The following is a 25183-nucleotide window of genomic DNA, read 5'->3' on the forward strand; positions in this document are numbered from 1 at the left end:
GAAGATGAGGTAGCCAAGAATAACTCTTCAGGTGACTCCAGAACGCTATTGGGGGGGGCGCAGGAAGAGAAGATGCTGTTTCTGAAGCTGTTCTGGCCACGAACAGATGTGGAACCAAGTGAAGCAAAGTGCAAAGTCTTTTACACTAAATCTATCTAGCATGACCCATGCCAAAGAAATAAATATCCTGGATTAACAAAGCTTGAAGATTAATCAATATCTGTTCAGTCAGCTCAATGAAACCAGTCGATGCTGTTGTTTCATGTCGAAACTGAAAACAGGAATCTTTTAATAACTCCTCAGTCAGTACTACACAACTTGCACTTACATAACATCCCTAAGCTCTGGAACTCCCTCTCTAAACCTCTCCGCCCCTCTTTCTTTCTTTAAGAAGCTCCTTGAAACCTAACTCTTTAAACAAGCTTTTGGCCACCTGCCTTAATTTCTTCTTTTGTGGCTCGGTGTCAAATTAATCTGTTTTGTTTTGTAACACTGTTTGTGAAGCGCTTTTGGACGTCTTACTACGTTAAAGGCGCTATATAAATAAAAATTATGATTATTATTAAGGTAATAAACGATCCCAAGGCATGTCAGAGGTGGTCATAGCTGGACCTGAGCAAATGTAGTTAGGAGAGGGGCCGAAGAGGTAGGTTTTAAAGAACAACTCCGATTAAATGTAGCATCTTATCACATTCTCAGGATGTGATTTTATAGAATTGCATAGAAATTACAACACGAAAACAAACCATTCGGCCCAATCAGTCCGTGGCTGTTTATTCTCCACACGAGCAGTAATCCTAATCCCATGTGCGCGCTCTTGTTCCCATATCCTATTACTCTCCATTCCTCCATCCACCCATCTAACCCATTATTAAATGTTGACCTGGTATTTAATTTAATCACTGACACTGGTAGCTTCGCAACTCTGCAGAAATACTTCTCCTGCTCTTGATCCTAAATCTCTTACATTTAATCTTATGTCTATTGATATCCTCTTATTCTCAATTACCCCTCCCCATCACTGGATAAAAGTGCTTCACAACCATAGAATTACAGGGGATTTGAGGGAAAATTTCTTCACCCAGAGGGTGGTGGGGGTCTGGATCTCACTGCCTGAAAGAGTGGTAGAGGCAGAAACCCTCATCACATTTAAAAAGTACTTGGATGTGCACCTGAAGTGTCATAATTTGCAGGGCTACGGACCTAGAACTGGAAACATGGAACATAGAAAATAAGTGCAGGAGTAGGCCATTAGGCCCTTCGAGCCTGCACCACCATTCAATATGATCATGGCTGATCATGCAACTTCAATACCCCATTCCTGCTTTCTCTCCATACACCTTGATCCCTTTCGCCGTAATGGCCACATCTAACTCCCTTTTGAATATATCTAACGAACTGGCCTCAACAACTTTCTGTGATAGAGAATTCCACAGGTTCACAATTCTCTGAGTGAAGATGTTTCTCCTCATCTCGGTTCTAAATGGCTTACCCCTTATCCTTAGACTGTGACTCCTGGTTCTGGACTTCCCCAACATTGGGAACATTCTTCCTGCATCTAACCTGTCTCAACCCGTCAGAATTTTATATGTTTCGATGAGATCCCCTCTCATTCTTCTAAATTCCAGTGAATATAAGCCTAGTCGATCCAGACTTTCTTTATATGTCAGTCTTGCCATCCCGGGAATCAGTCTGGTGAACCTTCGCTGCACTCCCTCAATAGCAAGAATGTCCTTCCTCAGATTAGGAGACCAAAACTGTACACAATACTCAAGGTGTGGCCTCACCAAGGCCCTGTATAACTGCAGTAACTTCCCTGCTCCTATACTCAAATCCACTCGCTATGAAGGCCAACATACCCTTTGCCTTCTTCACCGCCTGCTGTACCTGCATGCCAACCTTCAATGACTGATGTATTGGGAGAACTTCCCTGCTCCTCTTCGAATGGATAAGTGGAGCAAGGGCACGGAGGGATTTTGTACTCAACTCTGAGCATATTTCCTTCAGTCAACAAATTGAACTTGGCACCCTGCCTAATCGAGATTGCAAGTTTTGCTCATCATCCTCACCCTTTCCCCCCCCCCCCCCACCCACTCCATCACCGATCTTCACACTTGCCCTTTGGTCATTATGTTTGTTTAGCATCGCAAATAGCTATAGATTGGTTAGGCCTCCAGTGTTGGGACTGGTTATCATTGACACAGCTTGCTGGCTGGTGTTTGTGAAAGTGCTCAAACAAAAACCTTGGGAAAACACAGCCTAATTGACAAGCCTGGACTTCGAGCTGCATTCCACTGCCCGAGTGTTGATGCCACGTTTCTCCCATACACGCACAGCGGCAGTGACCGTGGCCTGTGAGGAGAGCGAGGCAGGTAATGCGACACCAGCAATGAAATGCTATTAACTGTCGAGAAGTCCTGGCCTCTGTGCGTCGCTGATCCCACTGTGTTGGAGTGGCTCGGAACAGAAGAAACAGCCGAAAGGTTCTAAAATTTCTCAGTGCTGATGCTGCAAGTCAGTTCGTTTCCAAACTTCCCGTGTGACGTTATCGCCATCCCGGAAAATGTCGGGGGGCCGGAGGGGGGTGTGGGGGGGGCGTGGGGGGGGGGGGGGTGAGGAATGTAAGCGAACCGCATAAGGCAGTTGGCAGCTAAAAGAACTGAACCAGATAAGCGAAGGTTCACAATTTTGTTTTTTAATGCCTGATGTCTGTTAGTCAACATTTCTGAAAACGCAGAAGTAAAATGCTGTGGATGCAAGAAATCTAAAGTAAAACCAGAAACTTCTGGAAAACACACATCAGGTCAGTCAGGCAGCAGCTGTGGAGAGAGAAACAGAGGTAACGTTTCAGGTTGATGACCTTTCTGAAACGTTAACCGTTTCCCAATCTCGCCACAGATGCTGCCTGACCTGCTGAGTAGGAATACAGGAACAGGAGTAGGCCATTCAGCCCCTCGAGCCTGTTCCGCCATTCAATGAGATCGTGGCTGATCTGTGACCTAACTCCATACACCCGCCTTTGGCTCATATCCCTTAATACCTTTGGTTAACATTTTTGAAATTAACAATTGATCGAGCATTAGTTGCCGTTTGCGGAAGAGAGTTCCAAATCTCTACCAGCATTCGTGTGTAGAAATGTTTCCCAATTTCACTTCTGAAAGGTCTGGCTGTAATTTTTACACTATGCCCCCTCCCCTAGTCCTAGACTCCCCAACCAGCGGAAATAATTTCTCTCTATACACCCTATCTGTTCCCCAGTGGGCTGGATTTTAGGGTTTTGTGTTTTCGGGGCGAAAACGGAGGTGGGGCAGGAAAGTGCCCAGCTGGGAAGGGATTTCCGCCATCTGGGCCCTGCGCCAGATTGTGCAGTGCGAACGGAGGCGTTGTACAACTTTCGAGGCGCAAAAATGGGAACCTAGCTAACTAAAGTGCCAGACCGTGTGCGCTCCGAGAGGCCTTGGGGGAGGGGTGCAAACTTAAAAAAAACCCACAAAAACATTCCCAAAACACTGTCCACGCCACCACAACACAAATCGGAAAAAAACAATTCAAAGAACAAACACTCGCAGTTACCTGAACAGCACTTTACTGTTCTTATAGATCTGGTTTCCCATCGGTCATAGTGAGGCATGATTCCAGGCGGGCGGGTCGGGTTCGAGTCAAAACTTGCGCCGGTGTCGCAACCAGAGGCGTTGCAAAACCCGACCCGAAGCTCCCGACCGGATGCAGCAGACCTCGCCGCCCCATTTCACGCCGCTCCGGGGCGCAAAGGACCGGAAAATCCAGCCTCGAATCACGAAAACTTCAATCAGATCTCCCCTTAACCTTCTGAATTCTAGCGAATACAACCCCAATTTTGTGTACTCTCTCCTCGTAACCTAACCTAACCTTTGAAGTCCGGGTATCATTCTGGTAAACCTACGCTGCATTCCCTCCAAGGCCAATATACCCTTCCTGAGCTGGGCTGCCCAGAACTGCTCGCAGTACTCCAGGTGTGGTCTAACCAGGGTGTTGTACAGCTGCAGCATAACTTCCAGCCCTCCAGATATAAAGGCCAGCATTTAATTAGTCTTAGAATTTTCTGAACTGCGTTGGGTCATTGCTGGGGTTGCCCACTCTGGTTGCGTGTATTCTGGGAGGTTTTATCACATAGACCGCTGCCTCCAGCTGCCCCGCCCCCACACTCCTGCCATTGGCCCATCCTCTAGGTGTACTGCCTTCCCACAGCCAATTGGAAAGGCAACAAACACTTTGCTACCTGACTGGATTCACTGAGACTGCCGGTCAAGTAGACATTCCCCACCCCCACCTCACCACCCCTCCCAATCTCCAATATTTTAAAACTGATAAATGGACATGGTCAAAGAAAAAGCAAAAAAAAAAAAAATCACTATTTTAACCCCCCCCATGATTTTCCTCTGGGGTCGCTTGTGTAGGGCTCAGAGATTTGGACCATATACAGCAGACACCTCAAATCGCTGGAGAAACACCACCAACGATGTCTCTGCAAGATTCTGCAAATCCCCTGGGAGGACAGACGCACCAACGTCAGTGTTCTCGAACAGGCCAACATCCCCCAGCATCGAAGCACTGACCACACTCGACCAGCTCCGTTGGGCGGGCCACATCGTCCGCGTGTCCGACACGAGACTCCCAAAGCAAGCGCTCTACTCGGAACTCCTACACGGCAAGTGATCCCCAGATGGGCAGAGGAAGTGTTACAAGGACACCTTCAAAGCCTCCTTTTTAAAATACAACATCTCTACTGACACCTGAGAGTCCCTGGCCAAAGACCGCCCTAAGTGGAGGAAGAGCATCCGGGAGGGCGCTGAGCACCTCGAGTCTTGTCGCCGAGTGCATGCAGAAAACAAGCGCAGGCAGCGGAAGGAGCGTGCGGAAAACCAGACTCCCCACCCACCCTTTCCTTCTGTCTGCCCCACCTGTGACAGAGACTGTAATTCCCGTACTGGACTGTTCAGTCACCTGAGAACTCACTTTTAGAGTGGAAGCAAGTCTCCCTCGATTCCGAGGGACTGCCTTTGATGATGAAACTTGTAGCAGTGTCCCAGAGATTCATCTTCAATTCTTTGAGATTCTGGGACAATCCTGGAGGCAACTAGGGTCAATGGCCACGAACCTGCTTAACAGTAAATGATTGCTTCACACCAATGCTGCAGTTATCTTGTGAACGCACCCTTAGGAGCATTGATCTGGAGAAGCAAAGACGCAAGGGAAATCTGAGACATATGAAACAGACTTGACATATGAATGGTACACAGAGGCGCGGAACAAAACCAGAAGTGCACAGGAAACAGCAATGATCCAACAGCGGCCCAAGACTTCAAAGGATAAGAGACTAGGGAAAGAAGAAATCTGCTGAAACGCTGGGAGGAAAGAGGATTGAGATTAACTGCCACAGACGTAGAGCCGAGGTGGAACCCGCATTCTAGGAGAGGATTGAACACTGAGATCAACATTCCCCCAAATTTTATTTGGGTGCGTGGCCCCTTTAAGGGGCCGTGTGGCCCACTCCCAGTTTCGCGCTTAACACTGGAACAGCGGGTTCCGGGCTCGTTCTTCACAACCTCACTTTGAATTATAGTTGCCCATCTTCTGCTCTCTTTGTATTGCAGTTCAGCACAGCGGTGCAGCTTAGAGGCAGCATTGTTTGAGACCAAACTAGCATTGGACTGAAGGTGGACCTTATTTAAAAACACTGAGGCCCCAGTAGAAAGATTTACATAGAGTTACATAGGATACAGGATGTTGTGTATCTGTAAAGCATCCCAGCATCCCTTGTGAGCACTGTATATAAGCCGGCCTCTAAGGCCTGTTCCTCACTCTGGAGTGTCTTAATAAAGACTTGAGGTCACTGTTACTTTAACCTCCCTGTGTGCAGTCTCATCTGTGTTAGGAACACAATACAGGCCATTCGGCCCAACCAGTCCATGCCGGCGTTTATGCTCCACTCCAGCCTCCTCCCATCTTTCCTCATCTAAATCTATCAGCATAACCCTCTATTCCCTTCTCCCTCATATGCTCATCAAATCACCCCTTAAATGCATCCAAACTATTCGCTTCAACCATTCTCTGTGGTAGTGAGTTCCACATTCTCACCACTCTCTGGGTAAAGAAGTTTCTTCTGAATTCCCTATTGGATTTCTTGTTAAATATCTTAAATTGATGGCCTCTAGTTCTGCTCTTCCCCACAAGTGGAAACATTCTCTCTGTATCCACTCTAACAAAACCTTTCATAATTTTAAAGACCTCTATGAGATCACCCCTCAGCTTACATTTATATAGCACATTTCATTAACACAAGACGTCCCAAAACGCTTTACAGCCAATGAATGTACTTTTGGTGATGTGTAGTCACTGTTGTAATGCAGGGAACGAGCTGCTCCTGCACACTCTCCACGTTGCCATCCTCGACTGCCGTCCAGACACGCCATGGCGCACCATCTTGCCGTCCGAAGGAGGCAGGGGTCCCCAGTGGAGTGCTCTCTACGCAGGAGTCCTCCCTTTATTTATTGGGGACTTGGCCTGGAGGGTGGTGCACGGAGCAGTCTCGTGCAATCGTTTTTTTTAAGTCGGTTCATGGGCTCCCAGGCCGCCTGCAATTTCTGCGATCTGGAAGAGTCCGTGTTCCACGTATTTATGGAATGCACAAGGTTGCAGCCCCTGTTCCATTATATAAAGGGGCTGCTCCTCAAATTCTGGTTGCACTTCAGTTCCACACTCCTGATCTTTGGGCACCCTGTGCAGAGGGGAGCGGGTAGGTCCGAGGGCCTCCTCGTAGGACTGCTCCTGGGCACGGCCAAGGGTGCCATCAGCCGGTCCAGGCAGCGGGCGGTCGAGGGGGTCGTTCAGCCCGACTGCCTGCCTCTCTTCTGTGGATATATTCGAGCCAGGGTGTCTGTGGAGATGGAGCACGCGGTGTCCACCGGTACGCTCGCGGCCTTCCGCGAGAGGTGGCCGCCGGAGGGACTGGAGTGCATCATCACCCCCGGCAACCAAATTTTAATTTGAACCACTAAATGTCTGAGCTTTAATTTGTTTATTTGTCGGTTTAGTGGCCCTTTAATAAGGGGCCACTAGTGTTAATGTTCAACTAGAAATAGTTGTAATGCAGGGAAACGTGGGAGTTTATGGAATTAAAAATTAATACTGTTAACCGCAAGTTGTGTTCAGAAAACAGGCAATACAGGATAGCACTTGGAATGCTCTTGTTCAAGCTTCCCTGTGAACACGGAGGAGCAGCGGCATACATTGCCAAGGCTAGCGTTCCACAGCTCCGAGTGAAACAATCAATATCGATCAAGTCGGAACACGACTGTCAGAACACTATTCCAACCTGCCAACCTCCGGGTGGATTAGTAACTTCTCCGTCACATTCTCGGTGCCAAAGCCCTCAGGAAGCAGACGCAAGGGCTAATTCCCCTCCAATTGGGAATTAATTCGAGTTAGGGGCGGCGCTCATGGGCAGCATTGGTCAGTAAATTGTCAGCCCCAGCCCCTTCAACTTTCAGCTTATTCATTTAAATGGATGGAAAGGCCGGGAACTTGAGGCCCAGGATTTTCCAGCCGGGATACTCCGTGGGCTCTGCTCCTCCTTGGGAGCAAACGATTGAGGAACAAGCGTTATGAAATGACTTGCGTTTATATAGAGCCTTTCACAACCGCGGGCCATCCCAAAGTGCTTTCATCATCACCATCGGCAGTCCCGCGGAAATCGAGGAAGACTTGCTTCCACTCTAAAAATGAGTCCTTAGGTGGCTGAACAGTCCAATACGAGAACCACAGTCCCTGTCACAGGTGCGACAGATAGTTGTTGAGGGAAAGGGAGGGTGGGACTGGTTTGACGCACGCTCTTTCCGCTGCCTGCGCTTGATTTCTGCACGCTCTCGGCGATGAGACTCGAGGTGCTCAGCGCCCTCCCAGATGCACTTCCTCCACTGAGGGCGGTCTTTGGCCAGGGACTCCCAGGTGTCAGTGGGTATGTTGCACTTTATCAGGGAGGCTTTGAGGGTGTCCTTGTAATGTTTCCTCTGCCCACCTTTGGCTCGTTTGCTGTGAATGAGTTCCGAGTAGAGCGCTTGCTTTGGGAGTCTCATGTCTGGCATGCGGACTATGTGGCCCGCCCAGCGGAGCTGATCAAGTGTGGTCAGTGCTTCGATGCTGGGGATGTTGGCCTGGACAAGGACGCTAACATTGATGCGTCTGTCCTCCCAGGGGATTTGTCGGATCTTGCGGAAACATCGTTGGTGGTATTTCTCCAGCGACTTGAGGTGTCTACGTACATGGTCCATGTCTGTGAGCCATACAGGAGGGCGGGTATTACTACAGCCCTGTAGACCATGAGCTTGGTGGCAGATTTGAGGGTCTGGTCTTCAAACACTCTTTTCCTCAGATGGCCGAAGGCTGCACTGGCGCACTGGAGGCGGTGTTGAATCTCATTGTCAATGTCTGCTCTTGTTGATAAGAGGCTCCCAAGGTATGGGAAATGGTCCACGGTGTCCAGGACCGCGCCGTGGATCTTGATGACTGGGGGGCAGTGCTGAGTGGCGAGGACAGGCTGGTGGAGGACCTTTGTCTTATGGATGTTTAGCATAAGGCCCATGCTTTCGTACGCCTCAGTAAATACGTCGACTATGTCCTGGAGTTCAGCCTCTGTATGTGCGCAGACGCAGGCGTCGTCCGTGAACTGTAGCTCGACGACAGAGGTTGGAGTGGTCTTGCACCTGGCCCGGAGACGACGAAGGTTGAACAGGTTCCCACTGGTTCTGTAGTTTAGTTCCACTTGTAAAGTGCTTTACAAGCCAATTCAAGCACTGTTGAAATGTCAAGAAAGATGTTGGCCAATTTGAGCACAGCAAGGTCCCACAAATAGCAATGAGATAAATGGCCAAACCGTCTGCTTTTAGTGGTGTTGGCTGAGGGATAAATTTTGTTCAGGTCAACTCTCTTGCTCAAATAGTTCCACGAGATCCTTTATGTCCACTTGAGAGGGCAGATGGGGCCTCCGTTTAAAGTCTCATTCGAAAGACAGCAGGGGCAAAATTGAGATTGTGGGCGATAATCTTCTTGGGCCGGGACATTCTGCACCCAGCACAGAGGTTCCGCCACCGCCATGGAATTGCCCTTCCTTACCGCGCCTCCCTCAAAGGAAGCGGAGTGCAATCTCGCACGCTCCACTTCCTCTGGGGGCGGTTACCGGAGGCGCTGCCGGGGCGGTGAGGAAAGCGCTGTGCAGATGCTCTGCGTAGACGTGACACGCATCAACGCCCCTCCCTTTTGATTAAAGGGAGGGCTGCTGCATGGCCTCTGATGGCCTCCACTAGGCCAACAGGGCAGCTTATGACCGGGCTTGCAGCCCAGCACCCAAAACGCAGTGCCAGGCTGCATGATGGTGGCCCAGATCACGCTCGGGCCGCCATCATTGAGCCGATCCGAGAGTCGGCAGACAGAAAAAGATGCCGGCCCGGTGCGCTGGCAACCTTCCCTTGAAGGAGCGCCCGAGAGCGGATGTCTGCCAGCTTCGCGACCCGCGGGGCAATTTCCTGCAATTTTTATGGACGCACTTCTTTGCACTCACAAAATGCTCTGATTGGCTCTCCCAAGATCACATGACCTGATTGCTGATTGGGCCTCTTGCAGGAGAAGACACATCCAGCTGTTTTTCTGGAATGTATAATTAGAACCGCCCAGCCCAGGTTCTCAGTGACTTTGCAAAGTGTATTTCGAGCCATTCTGGCTGCCGACTCCAGACAGGATAGAGCCCCCCCCTTCCCAGCCCAACTTCCTGCCCCATCCCAGCTGAAGTTCCTGACCCCCCCGCAGCCCAAGTTCATGCCCCCCCCCCCCCGCCCCCAGCTGAAGTTCCTGACCCATCCTAGCTCAGGTTCCTGCCCCATCCCAGCCCGAGTTCCTGACCTTACCCCCACCCCCTCCACCATAGATGGGGTATTGTGTGTGGGTCACGGATTGTTAACATGTTTATTGGATATGAAGTGAATAGCGACAGTGTCGTGACTTCCGAATTTCATCCATTCCATGATACCCCTCGCGGGACACGCACTGAGCTTTCTGAGAAATCGGGTGTGGGTGTAAAGTGGGTGGGGTTGGAAGAATGTGGTCCATCTTCCCTAAGTTCCCCCTCTCCCCTCTGATTCCCACTCCAGTGTCCCCTCTCTCTCACTCTTTCCCAGTCTCTCGCCCCCAGTCTCTCTCTCGCTCTCTCCAACCCCATCTTTCTCTCTCTCTCTCCCAATCTCTCTCCTCCCACTCTCTCACCCCCATCATTCTCTCTCCTCCCCTCCAGTCTGTCTCTCTTCCTCCCCCCTCACTCTCTCTCCCTGCCCCCCCCCACTCTCTCTCCTTCCCCCCTCCACTCTCTCTCCCTGCAGCCCCCCACTCTCTCTCCCTGCCCCCCCAACTCCCTCTCCCTCCCCTTCCCCACTCCCTCTCCCTCCCCTCCCCTTCAACCTCTCTCCCTCCCTCTCCCCCAACATCTCTCCCTCCCCCAACGCCCCCCCCACCTCTCTCCCTCCCTCCCTCCCCCCCAACCTCTCTCCCTCCCCCAACCCCCCCCACCTCTCTCCCTCCCCCCCAACCTCTCTCCCACCCCCAGCCCCCGCAACCTCTCTCCCTCCCACCTCTGATGTTTTCGCTCCCACAGAAGGCAGCAAAAATGTCCGTGTAGACAATCACAGCGATATTCTGGCATAAGTCCTGAAGATAATCCACAGCTAGACACACACGGCACAGCTCCAGCTCAGAATACAGGCCCGACTTCCGGTGAAGGGTTTGAGGAGTCTGCGCATGTGCGGGAGGTTGGGGGCGGAATCCAGGGAGCGGTGCTGCACATGCGTAGGTGTCGGGGGCGGAGAACAGGGCATGCAAGCGTAGAAGGACGCTCAAAAAACTAGTGCAAATAATAACTCTGAATTTTTAGACATCATTACATAACTCTTTTTACGATTAACACTCCACAAAAGAACAACAGACAAAATAAAATAGTTTGAGTTTTTTCTCTTTTTTGATTCTCTTCCTATGCGACTCAATGATTTTTAAAAGTCAATATAAAGTAATATGTAACTCCGACACATCCTCCCCCTCCTCAGTAGCATGGTTGCATTTTTGCATAAAGCAACTTCAGTCAATCTTTCAAAATCAAATACTGAGAAATTTCACTTTTAAAAATGTTATAAGCAATTCAGAGCCTCTTTAAAAGCGTTTGGACTTCAAGACCTGGTTGAAACTTGTTTAGACGAGGGAAAAATGGATTGTTTCTTTCAAAATCAAAAATTAGTTGGGGAAACAAAAGTGTTTTTAAACACTCATATTTTGTGAAAAGTTCATTAAAAATCTTTACATTCTTTTAAGTCTCATTGCTCCAAGTTTCTCTTTCCCGCTTTGACGCTGTCGTAAAATATACAACAAAAAATAATAAAATAAACTCGAATTCCAAAACAGATCTCAAGTAAGAAAGTGGTTAAACTTCCTCAGAAGGCCGTGAGCTTATCTATCCCCAGCCTTGGCAGTGCGTTGGGATCACTTTTGGAGAAGTTGTTTCCTCGGTTTCTGCTGCCGTTGCCTCCGTCTCTCACAGACTCTGAGGTACAAACAGGAGCACAAACTGTTCTCCCTCTCTCATAACACGACTTAAATAATCCTGAGCAACACTTTCTGAAAGGGGACAACACCTGGCAAAATTTAACTGCTCCTCGCCGCGAGACATTCAACACTACTTTCATGTATTTTTTCCGGCTTTAAACAATTTTCCGAATTTCACCGCAGGCCTAAAAATTGTTTGTTCCTATTTCCTTCCAGCGGCCATTGTGCATGTGCTGGCCGCAGTCTATCTGTGGCCCTCGACAACGTGGACCATTTCCCACACCTCGGCTGCCTCTTATCAACAAGAGCAGACATTGATGCGGAGATTCAACACCTGCGCCAGTGCGCCAGTGCAGCCTTTGACCGTCGGAGGAAAAGAGTGACCATAATATGGTGGAATTCTGCATTAGGATGGAGAATGAAACAGTTAATTCGGAGACCATGATCCAGAACTTAAAGAAGGGTAACTTTGAAGGTATGAGGTGTAAATTGGCTAGGATAGATTGGTGAATGATACTGAAGGGGTTGACTGTGAATGGGCAATGGCAGACATTTAGAGACCACATGGATGAACTACAACAATTGTACATTCCTGTCTGGCGTAAAAATAAAAAAGGGAAGGCGGCTCAACCGTGGCTATCAAGGGAAATCAGGGATAGTATTAAAGCCAAGGAAGTGGCATACAAATTGGCCAGAAATAGCAGCGAACCCGGGGACTGGGAGAAATTTAGAACTCAGCAGAGGAGGACAAAGGGTTTGATTAGGGCAGGGAAAATGGAGTACGAGAAGAAGCTTGCAGGGAACATTAAGACGGATTGCAAAACTTTCTATAGATTTGTAAAGAGAAAAAGGTTAGTAAAGACAAACGTAGGTCCCCTGCAGTCAGAATCAGGGGAAGTCATAACGGGGAACAAAGAAATGGCAGACCAATTAAACAAGTACTTTGGTTCAGTATTCACTAAGGAGGACACAAACAACCTTCCGGATATAAAAGGGGTCGGAGGGTCTAGTAAGGAGGAGGAACTGAGGGAAATCCTTATTAGTCGGGAAATTGTGTTGGGGAAATTGATGGGATTGAAGGCCAATAAATCCCCAGGGCCTGATGGACTGCATCCCAGAGTACTTAAGAAGGTGGCCTTGGAAATCGCGGATGCACTGACAGTCATTTTCCAACATTCCATTGACTCTGGATTAATTCCTATGGAGTGGAGGGTAGCCAATGTAACCCCACTTTTTAAAAAAGGAGGGAGAGAGAAAACAGGGAATTATAGACCGGTCAGCCTGACATCGGTAGTGGGTAAAATGATGGAATCAATTATTAAGGATGTCATAGCAGCGCATTTGGAAAGAGGTGACATGATAGGTCCAAGTCAGCATGGATTTGTGAAAGGGAAATCATGCTTGAAAAATCTTCTGGAATTTTTTGAGAATGTTTCCAGTAGAGTGGACAAGGGAGAACCAGTCGATGTGGTATATTTGGACTTTCAGAAGGCTTTCGACAAGGTCCCACACAAGAGATTAATGTGCAAAGTTAAAGTACATGGGATTGGGGGTAGTGTGCTGACATGGATTGAGAACTGGTTGTCAGACAGGAAGCAAAGAGTAGGAGTAAATGGGTACTTTTCCGAATGGCAGGCAGTGACTAGTGGGGTACCGCAAGATTCTGTGCTGGGGCCCCAGCTGTTTACATTGTACATTAATGATTTAGACGAGGGGATTAAATGTAGTATTTCCAAATTTGCGGATGACACTAAGTTGGGTGGCAGTGTGAGCTGCGAGGAGGATGTTATGAGGCTGCAGAGTGACTTGGATAGGTTAGGTGAGTGAGCAAATGCATGGCAGATGAAGTATAATGTGGATAAATGTGAGGTTATCCACTTTGGTGGTAAAAAGAGAGAGACAGACTATTATCTGAATGGTGACAGATTAGGAAAAGGGGAGCTGCAACGAGACCTGGGTGTCATGTCACATCAGTCATTGAAGGTTGGCATGCAGGTACAGCAGGCGGTTAAGAAAGCAAATGGCATATTGGCCTTCATAGCAAGGGGATTTGAGTACAGGAGCAGGGAGGTGTTGCTACAGTTGTACAGGGCATTGGTGAGGCCACACCTGGAGTATTGTGTACAGTTTTGGTCTCCTAACCTGAGGAAGGACATTCTTGCTATTGAGGGAGTGCAGCGAAGGTTCACCAGACTGATTCCCGGGATGGCGGGACTGACCTATCAAGAAAGACTGGATCAACTGGGCTTGTATTCACTGGAGTTCAGAAGAATGAGAGGGGACCTCATAGAAACATATAAAATTCTGACGGGGTTAGACAGGTTAGATGCAGGAAGAATGTTCCCAATGTTGGGGAAGTCCAGAACCAGGGGTCACAGTCTAAGGATAAGGGGTAAGCCATTTAGGACCGAGATGCGGAGGAACTTCTTCACCCAGAGAGTGGTGAACCTGTGGAATTCTCTACCACAGAAAGTTGTTGAGGCCAATTCACTAAATATATTCAAAAAGGAGTTAGATGAGGTCCTTACTGCTAGGGGGATCAAGGGGTATGGCGAGAAAGCAGGAATGGGGTACTGAAGTTGAATGTTCAGCCATGAACTCATTGAATGGCGGTGCAGGCTAGAAGGGCCGAATGGCCTACTCCTGCACCTATTTTCTATGTTTCTATGTATTGTGTACAGTTTTGGTCTCCTAACTTGAGGAAGGACATTCTTGCTATTGAGGGAGTGCAGCGAAGGTTCACCAGACTGATGGCGGACTGACCTATCAAGAAAGACTGGATCAACTGGGCTTGTATTCACTGGAGTTCAGAAGAATGAGAGGGGACCTCATAGAAACGTTTAAAATTCTGATGGGTTCAGACAGGTTAGATGCAGGAAGAATGTTTCCAATGTTGGGGAAGTCCAGAACCAGGGGTCACAGTCTAAGGATAAGGGGTAAGCCATTTAGAACCGAGATGAGGAGATACTTCTTCACCCAGAGAGTGGTGAACCTGTGGAATTCTCTACCACAGAAAGTAGTTGAGGCCAATTCACTAAATATATTCAAAAGGGAGTTAGATGAAGTCCTTACTACTAGGGGGATCAAGGGGTATGGCGTGAAAGCAGGAATGGGTTACTGAAGTTGCATGTTCAGCCATGAACTCATTGAATGGCGGTGCAGGCTAGAAGGGCCGAATGGCCTACTCCTGCACCTATTTTCTATGTTTCTATGTTTCTATATAAGACCAGGCTCTCCAACCTACCACCAAGCTCATGGTCTACAGGGCTGCAGTAGTACCCGCCCTCCTGTATGGATCTGAGGCATGGACGATGAAGAGAAGTTGCTGGAGATATATCACCAACGATGTCTCCGCAAGATCCTGCAAATCTCCTGGGCGGTCAGGTGCACCAACATCAGTGTCCTCAACCAGGCTAACATCCCCAGTATTGAAGCACTGATCACACTCGATCAGCTTCGCTGGGCAGGCCACATAGTTCGCGTGAGACTCCCTAAGCAAATGCTTTATGCGGAGCTCCTTCATGGTAAATGAGCCAAAGGAGGACAGCGGAAACGTTATAAGGACACCCTCAAAGCCTCCCTGGTCAAGTGCGACATCACCACTGACACCTGGGAGACCCTGGCCGAAGACCACCCGAGGTGGAGAAAGTACATCCGGGAGGGTATTGAGATCTTCGAGTCTCAACGCAAAGAGCGTGAAGAGGCCAAGCGCAGGCAGCGGAAGGAGCGTGCGGCAAACCAGCCCCACCGACCCCTTCCCTCGATGAATGTCTGTCCCACCTGTAACAGGCTCTGTGGCTCTCGTATCAGACTGTTCAACCATCAAAGAGCTCACTTTGGGAGTGGAAGCAAGTCTTTCTCGATTCCGAGGGACTGCCTATGACTATCTGTGCTGTTCCAAAGTGTAGCCGCTGCTCAGTCCCACAGACTACATGCGCGCGCCTGGACCCTCATCCATCTCTCTCTCAGTCTCTGTCCCTGTCTCTTGCTCTCCACCTCTGTCCCTCTGTCTCTCTCTCTCTCTCTCTCTCTCCCTCTGTCCCTCTGTCCCTCTCTCTCTCGCGCTCTGTCTTTCCCTCAGTCCCTGTCCCTGTCCCTTGCTCTCTCCCATTGTCTCCCCCTCCCTCTGTCCCCATCTCTCGCATGCTCTCTTTCAGTCCCTGTCTCTCACACTCACTCCCTCTATCTCTCTATCTCTCCCTCTGTTTGTCTGTCTATCCCAGTCCCTCTCTCCTTGTACCTTTCTATTGCAGTTTCTCTGTCTCTTGCAGTCAGTCTCTCTCTCACTCTCTCTCTCTTACACTCTTGCAGTCTCCGTTCCCCTCTCACTCGCTCTCGCCAACTCTCTCTCTCGCTCCCTCTCGCCGACTCTCTCTCTCGCTCCCTCTCGCCGACTCTCTCTCTCGCTCCCTCTCGCCCGCTCTCTCGCTCCCTGTCACCCACTCTCTCGCTCCCTCTCTCTCTCACTCGCTCTCGCCAACTCTCTCGCTCCCTCTCTCTCTCACTCGCTCTCGCCAACTCTCTCGCTCCCTCTCTCTCTCTCACTCGCTCTCGCCCACTCTCTCGCTCCCTCTCTCTCTCGCTCCATCTCGCCCAATCTCACTCTCGCCGTTTCTCTCTTTCACTCCCTCTCTCCGACTCTCTCTCTCCCACTCCCTCTTGCCGACTCTCTCACTCCCTCTTGCCGACTCTCTCGCTCCCTCTCGCTCCCTCTTTCTCTCGCTCCCTCTCTCTCTCGCTCCCTCTCGCCGACTCTCTCGCTCCCTCTCACCCACTCTCTCTCTCTCGCTCCCTCTCTCTCTCGCTCCCTCTTGCCGACTCTCTCGCTCCCTCTCGCCCACTCTCTCTCTCTCGCTCCCTCTCTCTCTTGCTCCCTCTCGCCGACACTCTCTCTCTCGCTCCCTCTTGCCGACTCTCTCGCTCCCTCTCTCTCTCGCTCCCACTCTCCGATTCGCTCACTCCATCTCGCCCACTCTCTCTCTCCCTCTTGCCGACTGTCTCACTCCCTCTTGCCGACTCTCTCACTCCCTCTCGCCAACTCTCTCTCTCACTCCCTCTCGCCGACTCTCTCAGTCCCTCTCGCTCCCTCTCTCTCTCACTCCCTCTCACCGACTCTCTCTCTCACTCCCTCTCGCCGACTCTCACTCCCTCTCGCCGACTCTCTCGCTCCCTCTCTCTATCACTCCCTCTCGCTCTCTCTCTCTCTCACTCGCTCTCGCCGACTCTCTCGCTCCCTCTCTCTCTCACTCACTCTCGCCGATTCTCTCTCTCGCCTCTCGCCGACTCTCTCGCTCCCTCTCGCTGACTCTCTCGCTCCCTCTCGCCGACTCTCTCGCCGACTCTCTCGCTCCCTCGCTCTCGCCGATTCTCTCTCTCCCTCTCGCCGACTCTCACTCGCTCTCGTCGATTCTCTCTCTCCCTCTCGTCGATTCTCTCTCTCCCTCTCGCCGACTCTCTCTCTCCCTCTCGCCGACTCTCTCTCTCACTCGCTCTCGCCGATTCTCTCTCTCCCTCTCGCCGACTCTCTCTCTCACTCGCTCTCGCCGATTCTCTCTCTCCCTCTCGCCGACTCTCTCTCTCCCTCTCGCCGACTCTCTCTCTCCCTCTCGTCGATTCTCTCTCTCCCTCTCGTCGATTCTCTCTCTCCCTCTCGCCGACTCTCTCTCTCCCTCTCGCCGACTCTCTCTCTCACTCGCTCTCGCCGATTCTCTCTCTCCCTCTCGCCGACTCTCTCTCTCCCTCTCGCCGATTCTCTCTCTCCCTCTCGCCGACTCTCTCTCTCCCTCTCGCCGACTCTCTCTCTCACTCTCTCTCGCCGACTCTCTCTCTCCCTCTCGCCGACTCTCTCTCTCACTCGCTCTCGCCGATTCTCTCTCTCCCTCTCGCTGAATCTCTCTCTCCCTCTCGCCGACTCTCTCGCTCCCTCTCGCCGACTCTCTCGCTCCCTCTCGCCGACTCTCTCGCTCACTCCCTCTCACCGATTCTCTCTCTCCCTCTCGCCGACTCTCTCACTCGCTCTCGCCGACTCTCTCACTCTCTCCCTCTCGCCGACTCTCTCGCTCCCTCTCGCCGACTCTCTCGCTCCCTCTCGCCGACTCTCTCGCTCACTCCCTCTCACCGATTCTCTCTCTCCCTCTCGCCGACTCTCTCGCTCCCTCTCGCCGACTCTCTCGCTCCCTCTCGCCGACTCTCTCACTCACTCCCTCTCACCGACTCTCTCTCTCTCCCTCTCGCCGACTCTCTCTCTCTCTCGCCGACTCTCTCTCTCCCTCTCGCCGACTCTCTCTCTCCCTCTCGCCGACTCTCTCGCTCCCTCTCGCCGACTCTCTCCCTCTCTCCCTCTCGCCGACTCTCTCTCTCCCTCTCGCTGACTCTCTCACTCCCTCTCGCCGACTCTCTCTCTCCCTCTCGCCGACTCTCTCGCTCCCTCTCTCTCTCTCTCCCTCACGCCGACTCTCTCTCTCTCCCTCTCGCTGACTCTCTCTCTCCCTCTCGCCGACTCTCTCTCTCCCTCTCGCCGACTCTCTCGCTCCCTCTCTCTCTCTCTCCCTCTCGCCGACTCTCTCTCTCCCTCTCGCCGACTCTCTCGCTCCCTCTCTCTCTCTCCCTCTCGCCGACTCTCTCGCTCACTCTCTCTCGACGACTCGCTCGCTCCCTCTCGCCGACTCTCTCTCTCCCTCCCTCTCGCCGACTCTCTCGCCGACTCTCTCACTCTCTCCCTCTCGCCGACTCTCTCGCTCCCTCTCTCTCTCTCCCTCTCGCCGACTCTCTCGCTCACTCTCTCTCGCCGACTCTCTCGCTCCCTCTCGCCGACTCTCTCACTCTCTCTCTCTCGCCGACTCTCTCGCTCCCTCTCGCTGACTCTCTCACTCTCTCCCTCTCGCCGACTCTCTCTCTCCCTCTCGCCGACTCTCTCACTCACTCGCTCTCACCGACTCTCTCGCTCCCTCTCGCCGACTCTCTCGCTCCCTCTCTCTCTCTCTCCCTCTCGCCGACTCTCTCTCTCTCTCTCGCCGACTCTCTCTCTCCCTCTCGCCAACTCTCTCTCTCCCTCTCACCGACTCTCTCTCTCACCCTCTCGCCGACTCTCTCTCTCCCTCTCGCCGACTCTCTCTCTCTCCCTCTCTCGCCGACTCTCTCTCTCTCCCTCTCGCCGACTCTCTCACTCTCTCCCTCTCGCCGACTCTCTCTCTCCCTCTCGCCGACTCTCTCACTCACTTGCTCTCACCGACTCTCTCGCTCCCTCTCGCCGACTCTCTCGCTCCCTCTCGCCGACTCTCTCACTCCCTCTCTCTCTCTCTCTCCCTCTCACCGACTCTCTCGCTCCCTCTCGCCGACTCTCTCGCTCCCTCTCGCCAACTCTCTCGCTCCCTCTCTCTCTCACTCCCTCTCGCCGACTCTCTCTCTCCCTCTCGCCGACTCTCTCTCTCTCTCCCTTTCGCCGACTCTCTCTCTCCCTCTCGCCGACTCTCTCTCTCCCTCTCGCCGACTCTCTCTCTTCCTCTCGCCAACTCTCTCACTCACTCGCTCTCACCGACTCTCTCGCTCCCTCTCGTCGACTCTCTCGCTCCCTCTCGCCAACTCTCTCGCTCCCTCTCTCTCTCTCTCCCTCTCGCCGACTCTCTCGCTCCCTCTCGCCGACTCTCTCGCTCCCTCTCTCTCCAATTATTAAGGATGTCATCGCAGTGCATTTGGAAAGAGATAATATGATAGGTCCAAGTCAGCATGGATTTGTGAAAGGGAAATCATGCTTGACAAATCTTCTGGAATTTTTTGAGGATGTTTCCAGTAGAGTGGACAAGGGAGAACCAGTTGATGTGGTATATTTGGACTTTCAGAAGGCTTTCGACAAGGTCCCACACAAGAGATTAATGTGCAAAGTTAAAGCACATGGGATTGGGGGTAGTGTGCTGACATGGATTGAGAACTGGTTGTCAGACAGGAAGCAAAGAGTAGGAGTAAATGGGCACTTTTCAGAATGGCAGGCAGTGACTAGTGGGGTACCGCAAGGTTCTGTGCTGGGGCCCCAGCTGTTTACACTGTACATTAATGATTTAGACGAGGGGATTAAATGGAGTATCTCCAAATTTGCGGATGACACTAAGTTGGGTGGCAGTGTGGGCTGCGAGGAGGATGCTATGAGGCTGCAGAGCGACTTGGATAGGTTAGGTGAGTGGGCAAATGCATGGCAGATGAAGTATAATGTGGATAAATGTGAGGTTATCCACTTTGGTGGTAAAAACAGAGAGACAGACTATTATCTGAATGCTGACAGATTAGGAAAAGGGCAGGTGCAAATAGACCTGGGTGTCATGGTACATCAGTCATTGAAGGTTGGCATGCAGGTACAGCAGGCGGTTAAGAAAGCAAATGGCATGTTGGCCTTCATAGCGAGGGGATTTGAGTACAAGGGCAGGGAGGTGTTGCTACAATTGTACAGGGCCTTGGTGAGGCCACACCTGGAGTATTGTGTACAGTTTTGGTCTCCTAACCTGAGGAAGGACATTCTTGCTATTGAGGGAGTGCAGCGAAGGTTCACCAGACTGATTCCCGGGATGACGGGACTGACCTATCAAGAAAGACTGGATCAACTGGGCTTGTATTCACTGGAGTTCAGAAGAATGAGAGGGGACCTCATAGAAACGTTTAAAATTCTGACGGGGTTAGACAGGTTAGATGCAGGAAGAATGTTCCCAATGTTGGGGAAGTCCAGAACCAGGGGTCACAGTCTAAGGATAAGGGGGAAGCCATTTAGGACCGAGATGAGGAGGAATTTCTTCACCCAGAGAGTGGTGAACCTGTGGAATTCTCTACCACAGAAAGTTGTTGAGGCCAATTCACTAAATATATTCAAAAAGGAGTTAGATGAAGTCCTTACTACTAGGGGAATCAAGGGGTATGGTGAGAAAGCAGGAATGGGGTACTGAGGTTGCATGTTCAGCCATGAACTCATTGAATGGCGGTGCAGGCTAGAAGGGCCGAATGGCCTACTCCTGCACCTATTTTCTATGTTTCTATGTTTCTATGTTTCTCTCTTCCTCTCGCCGACTCTCCCTCTCCCTCTCACCGATTCTCTCTCTCCCTATCGCCGACTTTCTCTCTCCCTCTCGCCGACTCTCTCTCTCTCTCTCGCCGACTCTCTCTCTCCCTCTCGCCGACTCTCTCTCTCCCTCCCTCTCGCCGACTCTCTCTCTCCCTCTCGCCGACTCTCTCTCTCCCTCTCGCCGACTCTATCTCTCCCTCTCGCCGACTCTCTCGCTCCCTCTCGCCGACTCTCTCTCTCCCTCTCGCCGACTCTCTCTCTCCCTCTCGCCGACTCTCTCTCTCCCTCTCGCCGACTCTCTCTCTCCCTCTCGCCGACTCTCTCTCTCCCTCTCGCCGACACTCTCTCTCCCTCTCGCCGACTCTCTCGCTCCCTCTCGCCGACTCTCTCTCTCCCTCTCGCCGACTCTCTCTCTCCCTCTCGCCGACTCTCTCGTTCCCTCTCGCTCCCTCTCTCTCTCCCTCTCACCGACTCTCTCGCTCCCTCTCTCTCTCACTCCCTCTCGCCGACTCTCTCTCTCCCTCTCGCCGACTCTCTCTCTCGCTCTCGCCGACTCTCTCTCTCCCTCTCGCCGACTCTCTCACTCACTCGCTCGCGCCGATTCTCTCTCTCCCTCTCGCCGACTCTCTCTCTCACTCGCTCTCACCGACTCTCTCTCTCCCTCTCGCCGATTCTCTATCTCCCTCTCGCCGACTCTCTCTCTCCCTCTCGCCGACTCTCTCGCTCCCTCTCGCCGACTCTCTCGCTCCCTCTCTCTCTCTCTCCCTCACGCCGACTCTCTCTCTCCCTCTCGCCGACTCTCTCTCTCCCTCTCGCCGACTCTCTCTCTCCCTCTCGCCGACTCTCTCGCTCCCTCTCTCTCTCTCTCCCTCTCGCCGACTCTCTCTCTCCCTCTCGCCGACTCTCTCGCTCCCTCTCTCTCTCTCTCTCCCTCTCGCCGACTCTCTCTCTCCCTCTCGCCGACTCTCTCGCTCCTTCTCTCTCTCTCTCCCTCTCGCCGACTCTCTCTCTCCCTCTCGCCGACTCTCTCGCTCCCTCTCGCCGACTCTCTCAGTCTCTCCCTCTCGCCGACTCTCTCGCTCCCTCTCTCTCTCACTCTCTCTCGCCGACTCTCTCAGTCTCTCCCTCTCGCCGACTCTCTCTCTCACTCTCTCTCGCCGACTCTCTCTCTCCCTCTCGCCGACTCTCTCACTCTCTCCCTCTCGCCGACTCTCTCTTTTCCTCTCGCCGACTCTCTCTCTCTCTCCCTCTCGCCGACTCTCTCGCTCCCTCTCGCCGACTCTCTCAGTCTCTCCCTCTCGCCGACTCTCTCGCTCCCTCTCTCTCTCACTCTCTCTCGCCGACTCTCTCAGTCTCTCCCTCTCGCCGACTCTCTCTCTCACTCTCTCTCGCCGACTCTCTCTCTCCCTCTCGCCGACTCTCTCACTCTCTCCCTCTCGCCGACTCTCTCTTTTCCTCTCGCCGACTCTCTCACTCTCTCCCTCTCGCCAACTCTCTCTCTCCCTCTCGCCGACTCTCTCGCTCCCTCTCTCTCTCTCCGACTCTCTCTCTCCCTCTCGCCGACTCTCTCGCTCCCTCTCTCTCTCTCTCCCTCTCGCCGACTCTCTCTCTCCCTCTCGCCGACTCTCTCGCTCCCTCTCTCTCTCTCTCCCTCTCGCCGACTCTCTCTCTCCCTCTCGCCGACTCTCTCGCTCCCTCTCTCTCTCTCTCCCTCTCGCCGACTCTCTCTCTCCCTCTCGCCGACTCCCTCACTCTCTCCCTCTCGCCGACTCTCTCTCTCCCTCTCGCCGACTCTCTCACTCACTCGCTCTCAGCAACTCTCTCGCTCCCTCTCGCCGACTCTCTCGCTCCCTCTCGCCGACTCTCTCGCTCCCTCTCTCTCTCTCTCCCTCTCGCCGACTCTCTCTCTCCCTCTCGCCGACTCTCTCGCTCCCTCTCTCTCTCTCTCCCTCACGCCGACCCTCTCGCCGACTCTCTCGCTCCCTCTCTCTCTCTCTCCCTCTCGCCGACTCTCTCGCTCCCTCTCTCTCTCTCTCCCTCTCGCCGACTCTCTCGCTCCCTCTCGCCGACTCTCTCGCTCCCTCTCTCTCTCTCTCCCTCTCGCCGACTCTCTCTCTCCCTCTCGCCGACTCTCTCGATCCCTCTCTCTCTCTCTCCCTCACGCCGACCCTCTCGCCGACTCTCTCGCTCCCTCTCTCTCTCTCTCCCTCTCGCCGACTCTCTCTCTCCCTCTCTCTCTCTCTCCCTCTTGCCGACTCTCTCACTCACTCGCTCTCAGCAACTCTCTCGCTCCCTCTCGCCGACTCTCTCACTCTCTCCCTCTCGCCGACTCTCTCGCTCCCTCTCGCCGACTCTCTCACTCTCTCCCTCTCGCCGACTCTCTCTCTCCCTCTCGCCGACTCTCTCACTCACTCGCTCTCACCGACTCTCTCTCTCCCTCTCGCCGACTCTCTCGCTCCCTCTCTCTCTCTCTCCCTCTCGCCGACTCTCTCTCTCCCTCTCGCCGACTCTCTCTCTCCCTCTCGCCGACTCTCTCTCTCCCTCTCGCCGACTCTCTCTCTCCCTCTCGCCGACTCTCTCTCTCTCCCTCTCGCCGACTCTCTCACTCACTCGCTCTCACCAACTCTCTCTCTCCCTCTCGCCGACTCTCTCTCTCCCTCTCGCCGACTCTCTCACTCACTCGCTCTCACCAACTCTCTCTCTCCCTCTCGCCGACTCTCTCGCTCCCTCTCGCCGACTCTCTCGCTCCCTCTCTCTCTCACTCTCTCTCGCCGACTCTCTCTCTCCCTCTCGCCGACTCTCTCTCTCTCTCTCCCTCTCGCCGACTCTCTCTCTCCCTCTCGCCGACTCTCTCTCTCCCTCTCGCCGTCTCTCTCTCTCACTCTCGCCGATTCTCTATCTCCCTCTCGCCGACTCTCTCTCTCACTCGCTTTCGCCGACTCTCTCTCTCCCTCTCGCCGACTCTTTCTCTCACTCTCGCCGACTCTCTCTCTCTCTCTCCCTCTCGCCGACTCTCTCTCTCTCTCCCTCTCGCCGACTCTCTCTCTCCCTCTCGCCGACTCTCTCTCTCACTCTCGCCGACTCTCTCTCTCCCTCTCGCCGACTCTCTCTCTCTCTCCCTCTCGCCGACTCTCTCACTCCCTCTCGCTGACTCTCTCTCTCCCTCTCGCCGACTCTCTCGCTCCCTCTCTCTCTCTCTCCCTCTCGCCGACTCTCTCTCTCCCTGTCGCCGACTCTCTCGCTCCCTCTCTCTCTCTCCCTCTCGCCGACTCTCTCTCTCCCTCTCTCCGACTCTGTCACTCCCTCTCTCTCTCTCTCCCTCTCGCCGACTCTCTCTCTCCCTCTCGCCGACTCTCTCTCTCCCTCTCGCCGACTCTCTCGCTCCCTCTCGCCGACTCTCTCAGTCTCTCCCTCTCGCCGACTGTCTCACTCCCTCTCTCTCTCACTCTCTCTCGCCGACTCTCTCAGTCTCTCCCTCTCGCCGACTCTCTCGCTCCCTCTCGCCGACTCTCTCGCTCCCTCTCTCTCTCACTCTCTCTCGCTGATTCTCTCTCTCCCTCTCGCCGACTCTCTCACTCTCTCCCTCTCGCCGACTCTCTCTCTCCCTCTCGCCGACTCTCTCTCTCCCTCTCGCCGACTCTCTCTCTCCCTCTCGCCGACTCTCTCACTCACTCGCTCTCACCAACTCTCTCTCTCCCTCTCGCCGACTCTCTCGCTCCCTCTCGCCGACTCTCTCGCTCCCTCTCTCTCTCACTCTCTCTCGCCGACTCTCTCTCTCCCTCTCGCCGACTCTCTCTCTCTCTCTCCCTCTCGCCGACTCTCTCTCTCCCTCTCGCCGACTCTCTCTCTCCCTCTCGCCGTCTCTCTCTCTCACTCTCGCCGATTCTCTATCTCCCTCTCGCCGACTCTCTCTCTCACTCGCTTTCGCCGACTCTCTCTCTCCCTCTCGCCGACTCTTTCTCTCACTCTCGCCGACTCTCTCTCTCTCTCTCCCTCTCGCCGACTCTCTCTCTCTCTCCCTCTCGCCGACTCTCTCTCTCCCTCTCGCCGACTCTCTCTCTCACTCTCGCCGACTCTCTCTCTCCCTCTCGCCGACTCTCTCTCTCTCTCCCTCTCGCCGACTCTCTCACTCCCTCTCGCTGACTCTCTCTCTCCCTCTCGCCGACTCTCTCGCTCCCTCTCTCTCTCTCTCCCTCTCGCCGACTCTCTCTCTCCCTGTCGCCGACTCTCTCGCTCCCTCTCTCTCTCTCCCTCTCGCCGACTCTCTCTCTCCCTCTCTCCGACTCTGTCACTCCCTCTCTCTCTCTCTCCCTCTCGCCGACTCTCTCTCTCCCTCTCGCCGACTCTCTCTCTCCCTCTCGCCGACTCTCTCGCTCCCTCTCGCCGACTCTCTCAGTCTCTCCCTCTCGCCGACTGTCTCACTCCCTCTCTCTCTCACTCTCTCTCGCCGACTCTCTCAGTCTCTCCCTCTCGCCGACTCTCTCGCTCCCTCTCGCCGACTCTCTCGCTCCCTCTCTCTCTCAC

The 25183-nt window shown here is 53.0% G+C and overlaps 1 protein-coding gene across 1 annotated transcript in view; it reads right to left on the reverse strand.

The window, feature by feature from the left end:
* The window catches only part of LOC139262953 (15-hydroxyprostaglandin dehydrogenase [NAD(+)]-like), a 96794-nt gene that overhangs the window by 27818 nt on the left and 43793 nt on the right, over positions 1-25183 (reverse strand). The gene's annotated exons all lie outside the window — the stretch shown is intronic.

Source organism: Pristiophorus japonicus, chromosome 1 (assembly GCF_044704955.1).
Source record: "Pristiophorus japonicus isolate sPriJap1 chromosome 1, sPriJap1.hap1, whole genome shotgun sequence".
Classification (NCBI taxonomy): Eukaryota; Metazoa; Chordata; class Chondrichthyes; family Pristiophoridae; genus Pristiophorus; species Pristiophorus japonicus.